Genomic DNA, 16,755 nt, shown 5'->3' with positions numbered 1-16,755 from the left:
TGGTCTAGTAGGACTTGGGATAATCCTAATCAAGGCTTAAATAAGTGGAATTAAAAAGTAAAATGCTGGTAATCTTTGCTCACTCTGATTATGATGGGTTGGATATCCAGTAGTTAGTCTGATGATCCCACAATGATGGTCAAATTTCATCATCAGCTTACCTTGGCTTTAAGTCAGGTAGGGAATACATAGAATACATCTCTGGGCATTTCCAGGGGAAACGTTTCAGAAAGTACCATTGCAATACCATTGCATAGGCTGGAGACCCAGTCTAGTTAAAAAGGTAAAAGAGGCCAAAGCTCCAAGATTCATCTCTTGCTTCATGATTACAGAGCCAATGTGAGCAACCAGCAGCCTCAGTTCACTGTTGCCATGTCTTTCCCGCCATGATGATTCTGCCTTCAAACCTTGGACAAGTAAATGTTTTCTTCTGCAAGTAGCTCACTAAGGCTATAATCTCCCCTACAGCAGCTACCTAACAGTCCTGATTTTTATGGCTCAGAGCTACAATGAACAAAGCATTGCTGAATTATTCTATGATGAGACATATGTCACTCTGACTCCTGTGAGCTAAGTAGCCTTTCAGATTTCAGATATGGTTTATAGAAGTGATGGCCCTGACCCCCAAAGAAGGAACCCTGTCCTTAGCAAATTTGTCTTTAGCTTCAAGCTATTCCCTAAATTCACTTCAGGCCCTAGACTACTTTCTGTAACACTAGATTATTTTTACCTACTGAAAAAAAATATATATATACTTCATTATACTAAATACTTAAATTTCACAGTTGAATTATCCCTCCCCCAATAAAACTCTATTCTGTTTGTTACCTATACATTCTGTTATCTGTTTATTTGTTTTTCTATTGTTTAGTTGGTTTGTTTGGGCTCTGGTTTCCTGTGCTTTTATAGTCTTATCCAAAAAGTCACTGCATATTCTGATATCAGCATTTTAAGAAGATATCCTACATCCATGCTCACCTTGGGTCTGGAGGAAGCGTCTCACTGCAGCCCAAGCTGGCCAATACTTCAATACTCCTGGTTCAGGCTCATCATGCTGAGTAGTTAGAGGCATGAACTACCATGCTTGGCTTCCCAAGTCCACTGCTGATATAATGAATCAATCTATATGCCTATCAATGAATGAATGAATAAGGAAATGTGATAAAAAATGTACCAAACAACTGATGGTCTATCATTTGTGAAAAATCCCACATAAGTGAAAGATAATACATTAAGTGATGTGAGACTCAGAATGAGAAATATCAACTGCCCTCTCTCATGTACAGATTTCAAAACTAATAAAGATTGTCACTAGATTTTCTAAGAATACATTTGTATAAATATATAAATATATATTTTATATAAATATATACATATATTTGTATAAATGTAGATACACAAATGTAAAGGCTCAGTATGATAATTCCACATAAATAAATAATGCCTAATGATAAAATCAACTAATATTCATCTCTCTAAACATTTAAAATTCTTTTATTCACACATATTAATCATAATCAGGCACAGTTATAGGTCAGGTATGATACATAAATATAGACGTATAATAGGTGCTGATCTAATCAGGTAATTACACTTCTTTGCTTATTGCTTTGTGTTAGAAGTCATTAAAGCAAAGCCATTCTCCTACAGGTCATCTGATATAGAAAGCATATATTCCAACATATTTGTAAGTATCTGCATTGTGTGTAGACCACTAAACTTAACCGCTTTTCTCTTAGGTGTAGTATCTGTGGTCCTCCATCCATCCCTCTAAATATCTGTTAATCTCAGCCTCTAGGAATTGGAAAGATAGATCGATAGACAGATAGATAGACAGATAGATAGATAGATAGATAGATAGATAGATAGATAGATAGATACATAGATAGATACATAGATACATAGATAGATACATAGATAGATAGAGTTTGATTTTTTAAAAAAAATCAAACAATTTCCCAGGGTAATTTTTCTTCTACAGATATTCACAGAAGTCTTTGTTCTCATTATCTCTGAAATACAGAATATTAAATAAATCATGTTAAAAGGCCATTACCATTTGAGTAACTAGACAGGCATCCTCTACCTTAATAGAGATAGATAGATGAATAAAATTAATGATGCAGAAAATCAAATTGGGGGAAAAGAGGAACTTTGTTTGGGACAATGGGTCATACAGGTGAGCTTATTTTTATAATATTTTCCCTGTCACAGCTAGAGAGAAGTATTTGAAATTTGAACCTCTAGGGAAGTGATTTTTATAAGGGTCTAAGTGGCCTATCAAACTGAAATCCACTAAATACGGTATGTCTGCATAATAGTTTTCTCACCAAGATGCAGCTTGGAAGACAGTTCTGTGAATTTTGAGGGCAAGCTCTGTGATGTCTGCCAAACGTGCAAACACGGCCATTCTCCACAAGCCACCAAAGTCAAACCTGCTGCTGTCAGATGGACAACGTAAGTCACTTAAATGACAACCAGCAGACCTAGTGGGATTTCTCAGGAAACGGAGTAATCAGCCTTCTGATTCAAGTCATGCGTGTAGGCCCCGGATGAGTTACAGTGGAAAGCATACACCACACAGGTGCATTTCAACTCCTACCAGAGTGGAAGTGCCTGTTGATGGAGGGGACTCTGAGGGTTCAGTTCTCTCATTTAAATTGACATGTGTTTATGGGTTTGACTGGAAACACTATAAACCCCAAAGAAACTGTTCAGAAATTATTTTGTATGTTGGTTTATAAATGTTTGTGTGTGTGTGTGTGTGTGTGTGTGTGTGTGTGTGTGTGTGTGTATGTCTGTATCTCTGTGTATATGTATGTCTGTGTTTGTCTGTGTCTGTGTATGTGTGTGTGTCTGTGTGTGTGCATGTATGCACATTGCAGACCAGAGACCCTCTTGCAGGAATTGAGTCTCCTCTTCTATTATGTGGATTCCAGGGATTAAATTCAGGACATCAGGCAGGTTTGGTGCCCTCTCCCCAATGAGCCATCACACCAACCTACACGGAGAGTTTTAGTAGATGTTCTTTTGAATTCACCTGTATACCAAACTCTGTTTAGCATGATGCTATTACAGTCCTTCCTTAACCAACTATAGTTAACATGAACGGTGCACATTCCAATCTGGGAGATGAGTTTCAAAGCATCGAAAGCATCCATCATGGCAAAGGCCTTGGATCAAGCAGCTCACTCTCTATAAAGGATGTTCTAAATCAAGCTTCTATTTTGGGCAGTTGTATCCCATGCTTTTCTGCAGATTTAATTCTATCCCGAAGCGTTCATTCCTCACCCGGTGCTGGAGCTTGTCAGTCCTGGAGCGTATGCTGGAGCCTGGGTACATTTTCCCACGCTTGTCTGCATCTCTCTGTTTCATAAGCCCTGTTGCCCGAGCTGGGTGTCTGCTGTTAATTTCCTGAGGACTATAGAATGTTGCTTAAATGAGAAGCATCCGTGCCGAGGATGAGGGCGATGCCTTTAATTGATCAGATAAACATGGAGCATTTAGTTTTGCTTTAACTCAGACTTCAAAGCACCACGCCATACATTTGCTTCATTTTTGGCAGACAGCAGAAAGCCTGAAACTCTTCAGGAGGCAGGGAAGCTATGGAAATTAGGCATCTGCCCAAGATCGGGGATGAAAAGTAAACACCCCATTTTAATGTCTCCTTTGAACTGAGCAGCAAAAGGGCTCCTGAGGATGTCTGAAGATCGGAGAGGGACAGTTTTCAGGACCGTGAACCGCAGTCCATTTGACAGCAGAGGATGTGGTCTTGGGGCCACCGGGACATTGGCTGTTCCTCATTAAAGCCTCGTCAGTCCTATCAAGATGAAACACGGATTCCAGAGTCCCTCCTCTTTGTCCATCACTACACTCCCAGGGACACTCGCCTGGGAGGATTTATGCATGCCCTTTTGAACTTCTCACAGAGCCTCTCCTTTGAGTAGCCATTTAAAAGAAGATTAAATTCAATTAGGCTGTATCTTTTCCTCCTCATGACAGGATGACTTCAAAGAACACTTCATGCACTTTTCTACCCCACTGGCCTCCAAACGCTGGTGGGCAGACACAGGGCACCTTTACGCACCAGAAGAACGGACGGGGCTATTTTTACACTCACTTACTCCCTGTATTTTAAGAATGGCTGGCACATTACAGGATACCCAGCAGCACTACAGTGCTGCCCAGAAACCAACTAGGCTTGTGACCATTTTGAAGCGAAGCCAGATTCCAGCACCCAGCCCACGCATCCAGCCCACGCACCCAGCCCACGCACCCAGCCCACTCACCGAGCCCATGCACCCAGCCCACGAACCCAGCCCTGCACCCAGCCCACGCACCCAGCCCATGCACCCAGTCCACGCACCCAACCCACGCACCCAGCCCTGCACCCAGTCCACGCACCCAGCCCACACACCGAGCCCATGCACCCAGTCCACGCACCCAGCCCACGAACCCAGCCCTGCACCCAGCCCACGCACCCAACCCACGCACCCAGCCCATGCACCCAGCCCACGCACCCAGCCCTGCACCCAGCCCACGCACCCAGCCCTGCACCCAGCCCATGCACCCGCCCTTGCTTTAGGGCCCAGAGTCGCCCTGAGCACTGTTACCTCAGTAGAGTTTATCTCTATCTGACTTTCCTCTGATTTTCTGATTTCATTCATAATAAATTGAGAACACTGAGTACTAACTTGCATATGGAAATTTTATTTTAATCTGAAACTGGGGAATGGTTTAATTAATGATCTTATGAGCCCAATTGGCTCTTTTGGTTAAATTACATTTTTATGGAGGATTCCATATATTTTGATCAACTCTATCCCTAATCCCTCTCCTCCAACCCTTCCCCTCCCCCTTATCCCGCCCACCATCTTTCCTCCCAACTTCCCATGCTTTGTTTTCAATCACCCTGGGTCCACTTAGTGCTGCCTGTATGTGGGTGGGTGTGGGGTATGCTGCTGCAGTCGAGACAACCTCTCTAGCATCACATTCCTGAAGATAACTGATTCCGGCTCTGCCAGACACCAGCAATTGCCAATAGCTCTTCAGCTAGGAGCGGGCATCATGAGGCCTCCCCCGACCATGCTGGGATTCTAGCTGACTTGATCTCGTGCCAGCCTTAAGCATGCCGTCACTGCCTGGCCACTTTGAGTCCCTGCGTGCAAGGACCACGTCACACCGGCGAACAACGCTGTTTGCTGTAGATGTCCACTACCCTGGAGCATATCGTCTCTTCCCCTTCATCTGTGATGTTCTCTGAGCCTTGGGTGGGAGAAGGGGGCCGTGGGTAGGTAATAGAGGAGTGATAGAGATATCTTATTTGGACCTGAGTACGCCACACTCTCCCATTCTCTACAAGTTGACCAGTTGTGGGCCTCTGTGTTAAGCATTATTTTCTACAAAACCAAAAAACAAACAAAAAAAAAAAACAAAGGGGGAAAAAGCCTTAGGAGCATTTACCTACCATGTCTACTTAACAAAATAATAATAGTAGATGGTCTATATATTTATAAATAATATTGTATATTGTATGCAATACTTATTAAGAATTAAATTTTACTTCTTCAAAAAAAATGTCAATATCCACCGTATATAAAAGAAAACAAGAACTCAAAACAGCGCTGAGTAATTAGATCCTGCAGGAAATAATCAGATTATGATTTGGCCCTTTACTTTTTATTCATGGACTGTTTGTGAGAAGGAAAAGAAATATGGCAGGGAAAAAGCAGACATTTAAGAAGAAAAAAAAGAAACAATCAAAAGGAAACCGTGGGCATTTGCAGCCGGCAGCTTGGAACTAAAGACCGATTCCTCTCACAGAGACAAAGAAGTGCACCTGCTTCTCAACACCTTCTTCCTATCAGCTGCTGGGATGCACAGGCCATTGTGGGTTTTTTATCTTTCCATAATTGCGCTGCTGCTTCAGCCAGGATGCTGTGGCGTTTGGCCAAGGTTTCCCTGCACGGTTGCATTTTCTACAAAGATAAAGAAGGACGAAGAGCATTGTTTAAAGCAACCCCTTCCTCATGCTGGTCTGTGGTAGGGAGAACTGCGCTCCGGGCAACCCAGTGGGCTGCCACTGCCCTCCACCTCCCCGGCTTCTGCACTCAGAAGACAAGAGGAAGCTAAAGGGTTGTTAGTGATTTTTCAGTTTTTGTTGCTTCGTTGGTGTGAGAGTGCCCGGTAGTCCAGTTCGTTAGTTTCATTTTTCAGTGGTTTGATGGTTGCGCAGTCCCTAACAAAAGAAACAACCAAAGGTTGAAGGATTCAAAGAAAGGAAGGGCCGGCCGGCCTGGCCTTCCTCTTTGGCTAGAAACTGCTTGAAGTTAATTGCTCACATAAGAAGAATAACCGCCGGCGCTATAATTGAATTTTTATGGAAATAAACAGGTGGCAGATTTACTAGAGCTGTGGGGATGGTGGGGGGTGAGGCGCTGTAGCTACATTAACCTGCTTAATTTAATAGCCTGGATACTTATACAGGGGGGAAAGAAAGGCAACTCATGGAGTCAGTTGGATGCCAAATGTAAATAACTACAGTTACCCAAGCATGCCCATGTGGTTGAGCAAGAAAGGGCACTGGGCCAGCTTTGAGTTAATTTCTGAGCTTATTAATTAAGCTACTAGAAGTTTGAAAACTCTTAACTCATGAAGAACCCCCAAAAAATATCAGGAGAAAGGAACATGAAAAAATAGAAAAATAGGCTGATAAAATAATAAAATAGGGTGACAAAGGCTCTGCTGACACAGATCTCGCGACCCAAGTTCTTGCTTTGTGGGGACTTAACATTACTGACAGAGACTGCGCTGGGAGATGAGTTAAAAGCTAGCTCTGCGCTATGCTGCCCCCAAGTGATATAGTTTGGGAAATGCATTTTTTATTCTGAGGAAAAAAATGAGTCTGAGGAAAAAAAATGTTCTTGATGTGTACTTTTAAGGCAATCAATAAAAAGTGGTTGTATTTAAACTTTTGAAGGCTTTCTTTCAACAAGAAACCAACATGTTAAGCATTCTTTATACTCGTTTTATTCTTTTTTTAAAGGAAAGTGTATTTTATTTTATTTTATTTTTTTTTCTTTTTTTTTATTCGATATAATTTATTTACATTTCAAATGATTTCCCCTTTTCTAGCCTCCCCCCACTCCCCGAAAGTCCCGTAAGCCCCCTTCTCTTCCCCTGTCCTCCCTCCCACCCCTTCCCAGTTCCCCGTTCTGGTTTTGCCAAATACTGTTTCACTGAGTCTTTCCAGAACCAGGGACCACTCCTGCTTTCTTCTTGTATCTCATTTGATGTGTGGATTATGTTTTGGGTATTCCAGTTTTCTAGGTTAATAACCACTTATTAGTGAGTGCATACCATGATTCACCTTTTGAGTCTGGGTTACCTCACTTAGTATGATGTTCTCTAGCTCCATCCATTTGCCTAAGAATTTCATGAATTCATTGTTTCTAATGGCTGAATAGTACTCCATTGTGTAGATATACCACATTTTTTGTATCCACTCTTCTTTTGAGGGATACCTGGGTTCTTTCCAGCATCTGGCAATTATAAATAGGGCTGCTATGAACATAGTAGAGCATGTATCCTTATTACATGGTGGGGAATCCTCTGGGTATATGCCCAGGAGTGGTATAGCAGGATCTTCTGGAAGTGAGGTGCCCAGTTTTCGGAGGAACCGCCAGACTGCTTTCCAGAGTGGTTGTACCAATTTGCAACCCCACCAGCAGTGGAGGAGTGTTCCTCTTTCTCCGCACCCTCTCCAACACCTGCTGTCTCCTGAATTTTTAATCTTAGCCATTCTGACTGGTGTAAGATGAAATCTTAGGGTTGTTTTGATTTGCATTTCCCTAATGACTAATGAAGTTGAGCATTTTTTAAGATGCTTCTCCGCCATCCGAAGTTCTTCAGGTGAGAATTCTTTGTTTAACTCTGTACCCCATTTTTTAATAGGGTTGCTCGGTTTTCTGGAGTCTAACTTCTTGAGTTCTTTATATATATTGGATATTAGCCCTCTATCTGATGTAGGATTGGTGAAGATCTTTTCCCAATTTGTTGGTTGCCGATCTGTCCTCTTGATGGTGTCCTTTGCCTTACAGAAACTCTGTAACCTTATGAGGTCCCATTTGTCAATTCTTGCTCTTAGAGCATACGCTATTGGTGTTCTGTTCAGAAACTTTCTCCCTGTACCGATGTCCTCAAGGGTCTTCCCCAGTTTCTTTTCTATTAGCTTCAGAGTGTCTGGCTTTATGTGGAGGTCCTTGATCCATTTGGATTTGAGCTTAGTACAAGGAGACAAGGATGGATCAATTCGCATTCTTCTGCATGCTGACCTCCAGTTGAACCAGCACCATTTGTTGAAAAGGCTATCTTTTTTCCATTGGATGTTTTCAGCCTCTTTGTCGAGGATCAAGTGGCCATAGGTGTGTGGGTTCATTTCTGGATCTTCAATCCTGTTCCATTGATCCTCCTGCCTGTCACTGTACCAATACCATGCAGTTTTTAACACTATTGCTCTGTAGTATTGCTTGAGGTCAGGGATACTGATTCCCCCAGATTTTCTTTTGTTGCTGAGAATAGTTTTAGCTATCCTGGGTTTTTTGTTGTTCCAGATGAATTTGATAATTGCTCTTTCTAACTCTGTGAAGAATTGAGTTGGGATTTTGATGGGTATTGCATTGAATCTGTATAGTGCTTTAGGCAAAATGGCCATTTTAACTATATTGATTCTACCGATCCATGAGCATGGGAGGTTTTCCCATTTTTTGAGGTCTTCTTCCATTTCCTTCTTCAGAGTCTTGAAGTTCTTGTCATACAGATCTTTCACATGTTTGGTAAGAGTCACCCCAAGATACTTTATACTGTTTGTGGCTATTGTGAAGGGGGTCATTTCCCTAATTTCTTTCTCAGCCTGCTTATCCTTTGAGTATAGGAAGGCCACTGATTTGCTTGAGTTGATTTTGTAACCTGCCACTTTGCTGAAGTTGTTTATCAGCTGTAGGAGCTCTCTAGTGGAGTTCTTTGGGTCACTTAGGTAGACGATCATGTCGTCTGCAAATAATGATAGTTTGACTTCCTCCTTCCCAATTTGTATCCCTTTGACCTCCTTATGTTGTCGAATTGCCCGAGCTAGTACCTCAAGTACAATATTGAAAAGATAAGGAGAAAGGGGGCAGCCTTGTCTGGTCCCTGATTTCAGTGGGATTGCTTCAAGTTTCTCTCCGTTTAGTTTGATGCTGGCTACCGGTTTGCTGTATATTGCTTTTACTATGTTTAGGTATGGGCCTTGAATTCCTGTTCTCTCCAAGACTTTAAGCATGAAAGGATGCTGAATTTTGTCAAATGCTTTTTCAGCATCCAATGAAATGACCATGTGGTTTTGTTCTTTGAGTTTGTTTATGTAGTGGATTGTATTGATGGATTTCCGTATATTGAACCAACCCTGCATTCCCGGGATAAAGCCTACTTGATCATGGTGGATGATCGTTTTGATGTGTTCTTGGATTCGGTTGGCAAGAATTTTATTGAGTATTTTTGCATCGATGTTCATAAGGGAAATTGGTCTGAAGTTCTCTTTCTTTGTTGGATCTTTGTGTGGCTTTGGTATCAGCGTAATTGTGGCTTCGTAGAAGGAATTGGGTAGTGTTCCTTCTGTTTCTATTTTGTGGAATAGTTTGAAGAGTATTGGTGTTAACTCTTCTTTGAAGGTCTGGTAGAATTCTGCACTGAAACCATCTGGTCCTGTGCTTTTTTTGGTTGGAAGACTTTCTATGACTCCTTCTATTTCTTTAGGCTTTATGGGACTGTTCAGATGGTCTAGTTGGTCCTGATTTAATTTTGGTATTTGGTATCTGTCAAGGAAATTGTCCATTTCCTCCAGATTCTCCAGTTGTGTTGAGTACAGGCTCTTGTAGTAGGATCTGATGATTTTTTGGATTTCCTCAGTTTCCGTTGTTATGTCTCCCTTTTCATTTCTAAGTTTGTTAATTTGGATACTTTCTCTGTGCCCTTTGGTCAGTCTGGCTAAGGGTTTATCTATCTTGTTGATTTTCTCAAAGAACCAGCTCCTGGTTTTGTTGATTTTTTGTATGGTTCTCTTTGTTTCTACTTGATTGATTTCGGCCCTGAGTTTGATGATTTCCTGCCTTCTACTCCTCCTGGGTGAAATAGCTTCTTTTTGTTCTAGGGCTTTCAGGTGTGTCATTAAGTTGGTAATGTATGCTCTCTCCATTTTCTTTTTGGAGGCACTCAGGGCTATGAGTTTTCCTCTTAGCACTGCTTTCATTGTGTCCCATAGATTTGGGTATGTTGTGTTTTCATTTTCATTGTGTTCTAAAAAGTCTTTAATTTCTTTCTTTATTTCTTCCTTGACCAAGGTATCATTGAGTAGAGTATTGTTCAATTTCCACGTGTATGTGGGTTTTCTGTTGTTTCTGTTGCTATTGAAGACCACTTTTATTCCATAGTGATCAGATAGGAGGCATGGGATTAGTTCTATCTTCTTATATTTGTTGAGGTATGTCTTGTGACCAATTATATGGTCGATTTTGGAGAAGGTACCATGAGGTGCTGAAAAAAAGGTATATTCTTTTGTTTTAGGATAGAATGTTCTATATATATCAGTTAAATCTAATTGGTCCAAAGCTTCAATTAGTTTCATTGTGTCCTTGTTTAGTTTCTGTTTTCCTGATCGGTCCATTGAGGAAAGTGCAGTGTTGAAGTCACCCACAATTATTGTGTTAGGTGCAATGTGTGCTTTGAGTTTTAATAAAGTTTCTTTTATGAAAGAGGGTGCCCTTGCATTTGGAGCATAGATGTTCAGGATTGAGAGTTCTTCTTGTTGTATTTTTCCTTTGACCAGCAAGAAGTGTCCCTCAGAGTCTCTTTTGATGACTTTGGGTTGAAAGTCAATTTTATCTGATATTAAAATGGCTACTCCAGCTTGTTTCCTGAGACCATTTGCTTGTAAAATTGTCTTCCAGCCTTTTACTCTAAGGTAGTGTTTGTCTTTGACCCTGAGGTGTGTTTCCTGTAAGCAGCAAAATGTAGGGTCCTGTTTACGTATCCAGTCAGTTAGTCTGTGTCTTTTTATTGGGGCATTGAGTCCATTGATGTTAAGAGATATTAAGGAATAGTGATTGTTACTTCCTATCATTTTTGACGTTATTTTTTAAATTTGATTGCTTAGCTTCTTTTGGGTTTGATGAAAGGTTACTATCTTGCTTTTTTCAGTGTGAAGTTTCCCTCCTTGTATTGGTGTTGTCCTCCTATTATCCTTTTTAGGGCTGGGTTTGTGGATAGATATTGGGTGAACTTGGGTTTGTCATGAAATATCTTAGTTTCTCCATCTATGGTGATTGAGAGTTTTGCTGGATATAGTAGTTTTGGTTGGCATTTGTGTTCTCTTAGAGTCTGCATGAGATCTGCCCAGGACCTTCTAGCCTTCATAGTCTCAGGTGAAAAGTCTGCTGTGATTCTGATAGGTCTTCCTTTATATGTTACTTGGCCTTTTTCTCTTACTGCCTTTAATATTCTTTGTTTAGAACATTTGGTGTTTTGATTATTATGTGACGGGAAGTATTTCTGTTCTGGTCCAGTCTGTTTGGAGTTCTGTAGGCTTCTTGTATATTCATGGGCATCTCTCTCTTTAGGTTAGGGAAGTTTTCTTCCATAATTTTATTGAAGATATTTGCTGGCCCTTTAAGTTGTAAATCTTCACTCTCATCTATGCCTATAATCCTTAGGTTTGGTCTTCTCATTGTGTCCTGGATTTCCTGGATATTTTGGGTTACAAGCTTTTTGCATTTTGCATTTTCTTTAACTGTTGAGTCCATGGTTTCTATGGAATCTTCAGCATCTGAGATTCTTTCTTCTATTTCTTGTATTCTGTTGTTGATATTTGCATCTCTGTCCCCTGATTTCTTCCCAAGGCTTTCTATCTCCAAAGTTGTCTCCTTTTGAGTTTTCTTAGTTGTTTCTACTTCTGTTTTTAGATCCTGGATGGTTTTGCTTAGCTCCTTCACTTGCTTGTTTGTGCTTTCCTGTAATTCTTTAAGAGATTTTTGTGTTTTTTCTTTCATGACCTCAGCCTGTTGACCAAAGTTCTCCTGTATTTCTTTAAGAGATTTTTGTGTTTCGTCTTTCATGACCTCAGCCTGTTGAGCAAAGTTCTCCTGTATTTCTTTAAGTGTTTTTTGCATTTCCTCCTTGTTGGCTTTTGTATTCTCCTGGATTTCTTTCAATGATTTTTGTGTTTCCCTTGCAAGGGCTTCTAACGTTTGATCCATTTTCTCCTGAATGTCCTTCATGTGTTCCTGTACCAGCATCATGACCAGTGATTTTAAATCCAAATCTTGTTTTACTGGTGTGATGGGGTATCCAGGACTTGCTGGTAGAGGAGAATTTGGTTCAGATGTTGCCATATTGCCTTGATTTCTGTTAGTGACGTTCCTGCGTTTGCCTTTTGCCATCTAGCTCTCACTGGTGTTACTTGGTCTTGTCAGTGCTGGACTCACCAGTGCAAGCTGCCCCTTCCCCGTTGGCCTCTGGTGCACAGCTTACACTCTGCACTGCCTGTAGACAGGGTGCTGTTGTCCAGGCTGTTCAGATCCCGAAGCAGGCACCTGAAGGCTCCCGCTGGGGCCCGCAGGATTTATTGGAGCACACCGACTTCTCCCAGCTGGCCGCCCGGAAGCCCCCACTAGCCTCTTGAGGGACCTGGAGATGTGGCGGCCACCCAGGCTGATCTGATGCGGAGAGAGTTGACCTGAGGGCTTCTGCCTGAGGCCTTGCCCCAGATTGTGTCTGTGGGCCAGATGGAACCCGTGTGCACTCCCAGGGAGCTCCGAAGGTGTATGTTGCTGTGACCTCCCCTGTGTTCCGCTCACTCCGCTGGGCAGCCGATTTCCCCAACCGGGCTGGCGCACACTAGGTTAGCCTTGTCGCCCGGGCCCTGAGTCCAGGCAAACGCCTGGGAGGGCAAGGTCCGAGCAAAGTTCCCCTAGGGCTATGACTGTTATTTGGGTCCGCCAGGTGACCCGGATGGCGGGCGTGCGCGTCCGCGCTCCCCGAAAGCACCGGGAGAGTCTGTTGTGCTAATAACCTCCTGGGCGGGTTGACACACAGATGGCCCACCAAGCCGCCCAGTTCTTGGGGTCAGTCCTGTGCCTTTTGGGGCCTAGACCCCCGTTTTGTTAGCCTCAGGCTACGCTTGTTAGCAGTCTCTGCCCTCCCGAGCACTCTGGCTCCTGTAGGCAAAATGGCAGCTCGTGCGCCGGCCGGGGCAAAAAAAACTCCTGGCTGGGTTGGCGCCCCGATGGCCACTCGAACAGCCCAGGGCCTGGGTGCAGGCCAACGCCTGTCTGGCTCAGACCCCTGCGGTGTTGGGCCTAGGATTATGTTTGTGTACCTCAGTCTGACCGATCTCTGGAGCCCGGGATCAAGATGGAGGTGAGCCTCTCCTGACTGGCGGGAAGCCGAGTTCTGAAGTGGCTTCTGTGCAGCGAAAGGCTCCGCAGAACCGCAGCTGTTTGCCGCCCGGCTGGTCAGCGAAGGTCAGTGGTCGTGGGCGCAGGGCCTAACTGGACCCTGTGTCGCCTTGGTTCCACCGCTGATGGCCCTTCAGCTGGAGCAGCCACTGCTACCGCCGCCGCCGCCCGGAATGGAAAGTGTATTTTAAAGAAAATAAAATCTCTTATGAAACAGAACCAGTCACCATGGGATATATCAGGAGAAGAACTCCGCTGTCACCTTTCCCAGGATTCTTGTGGAATGTATTTCCAGGTGAAGCCGTTGGCAAAGCAATTTTCCCATACTGAAGATTACACACAGAAAAGTAGACAAGAGGCTCAAGTGGAGATTGTTAACTTGAAAAACAAGAAATAATTTGCATGTTATTTGAATCACCTGATTGAATACCTGAGATTTTAAGAGGCAGGGAATTCATCCTAACACACTTGAATTTGGGTTGTTTGGAGATTTGCGAGATGTTCTGTTTGTTTTGTTTTGATTACCATAAATCAAGCTGTTAAGAAATGAAAACTCCTGAACTGTGTTCTCCTTTCTAATGGCCTTGTTTTGTCTTTAATTCTATCATGTTCTGTGAATATTTGCTACACATGTCTTTCCTGAAGAATGTTGGCTTACCCTCTGCAGCAGACTGATCTATCAACTAACTGCCTCTGCTCTTCCTCATGGGATTTATTTATATGTAGAGACTTCAATAGCTTATTTATGTACCCAGTAAACCCATTTATGGACCAATAACTCCACATTCATTTTGTCATTAAACATTCCCACACTTTACTCTTATATGAAAGCTTGCTCAACATCTTCACAAAACTTTCACATTCCTTAAATACAAGAACAAGGTCACAGGTCCCCATTTTTTAGTCAATAGATGATAGTTGATAGATAGATAGATAGATAGATAGATAGATGATACATACATACAATATGCACATACATACACACATAGATACATAGATAAATATTGAGGGAAATATTAAAAAGGCTGAACCATCTTATTCCCATTCTTGAGCCTCTAACTCTTGGCCCCAGCAGCCTGGACAGTCATGCACTAGCGGGCAATGGCCAACCTGTTTTTATCTCATGGAGATTCTGACTATGAACTCTACAATCTCTCCACCCAGCTCACCTAGGTTTCCACTGACATAGTGTGCTGCAAGAAATATTAAAAACGAAACCTGCATGTTGCTGCAAGGTCACTACCATGCCAATCCCGTGCTCCAAATCCCCCACAGGCTTTGTGGAGCACCTCAGGCAAACCCACACTTGGCTGCCTGTACCTTTCTCTCTTGAACCCAGATGAGCCTCAGCATGAAGGAAAACATAACACAAATGTAGTTTGGAAATAATGGTAACTCAATCTCTGGGTGCAACAACTTAAACTTAATCTTGTAAGTCTTATTACAATCTGATCCCTCTGGTGGCAAATCCTTGCGGAACCTTCTTGATACTGGGAAACTCTAGCAGCAACATCTTACCCCTCTGCTGTCCAGGTTCCAAGAGGATTAACTCTCTCCTGCTTCTTCTCTCCTTCTGTCCAACCCAGAAGTCCCTCCTACTTACCCAGAGATTGGCTCCTTTATTCATTAGGGGATTGGTTCACAAGAACATCACCAGGACCATCCACAACAGACAGACAGACAGACAGATAGATAGATACATATATACAGATACATAGATGACAGATGGATATGAATAGATAGATGATGTTGATGATCATGATAGATAAATACATACATGATAGATGATAGAATAAAAATAAATGATATATGTATTATAGGTAGATGGGTAGATGCAAGATAGATGATATAGGTTAGGTAGAAGATGATAGATGAAAGATCATATGTAGATGGATAATAGATGATAAATTATAGATGGTATGTAAACACAGATTATAGATAGATCATAGATATAGCTTGCTGAGCAAGTTAAAAAATGCAAGCACACTACCTTCTCTGTTGCTTCTTGCCAACAACAGTCAATCAATCTGTTACCACCCGATACTCTATAGTCCACTTACACCCCTCCTATGTATCCCACAGCATTCCCTGACCCTAAACCCATACAATGAACTCTTACTTAGAATACAGCCAGATTGTTATCTTTATCTTGCCACTCTCCTGTCACACTCCCACTGCAGCTTTAAATATCTAACCACAGCTTCTTGCTTCAAACCATGAACTTGACTCATTGTGCTAAAGATAGGGCAGCTGTCATGTGAACTTTGATCTTGGTTGATACTGAGTATGAATGAGTTGAATGGACATCTGCAATCTGCTTTATAACATTCAGTATTTTTGGTTTGTTTGGTTTGGTTTTTTGTTTTTTGTTTTCGTTTTTTTGTTTTTGTTTTGTGGGGTTTGTTGTTGTTGTTGTTGTTGGGTTTTTTCTTGGGGTTTCAAGACAGGGTTTCTCTGTGTAGCCCTGGCTGTCCTGGAACTCACTCTGTAGACAAGGCTGGCCTCAAACTCAGAAACCTGCTTGCCTCTGCCTCCCAAGTACTTGTATTAAAGGCTTGTGTCACAACTGCCTGTCTACATTCAGTATTTTTACATCCTCCAAGCTTATTGTATTCTTTTATAACCTGATGTTTGTTTGTTTACTGTGGAGCAGGGAGTCAAACCCAGGACTTTACATGTGCTAGGCAAGTGTTTCTCCCTAGAGCTCTACCCAACCTAAAACCCTGAAAACTCTACATGGTTGAAATAGAAAAATGGGACGAATCAGAAAATCAGAATCTTGAGAGCTCAAAGCAACAGCTTTTGTTTTACATTCACCAATAGCTGTCATTTCCTTTGGATTCAGGCCTTTAGAGTGTTGAAATGGCTCTCATCATAATAACCTGCTCTATGGCCCAGGGACCCTGATGAAAACTCTTCCCATTACTTAAGAGACCTATTCCAGTCATAAAGGCAGAAAAAAATTGCAGCACTCAATTATCTAGAGACCAACGAAGATCAAAATTTAATTAATAACCTTAAGTACAATTTGTTGTTCTGATCAGTAAAGACTGTAGCCTTTCTCGGGGCTACTAGAATCAGAGTAGCTCAGAGTCAGACGTTAACAACATCTCAAGGGCTGGAGAGATTGATCAGTGGTTAAGAGCACTGACTGCTCTTTCAGAGGTCCTGAGTTCAATTCCCAGTAACCACCTGATGGCTTACTATCATCTGTAATAGTATCCGATGCACTCTTCTGGTGTGTGTCTGAAGACAGCTACAGTGTACT

This window comes from Apodemus sylvaticus, chromosome 4, assembly GCF_947179515.1.
Source record: "Apodemus sylvaticus chromosome 4, mApoSyl1.1, whole genome shotgun sequence".
Taxonomy (NCBI): Eukaryota; Metazoa; Chordata; class Mammalia; order Rodentia; family Muridae; genus Apodemus; species Apodemus sylvaticus.
Note: the sequence above shows the minus strand (reverse complement) of the source record.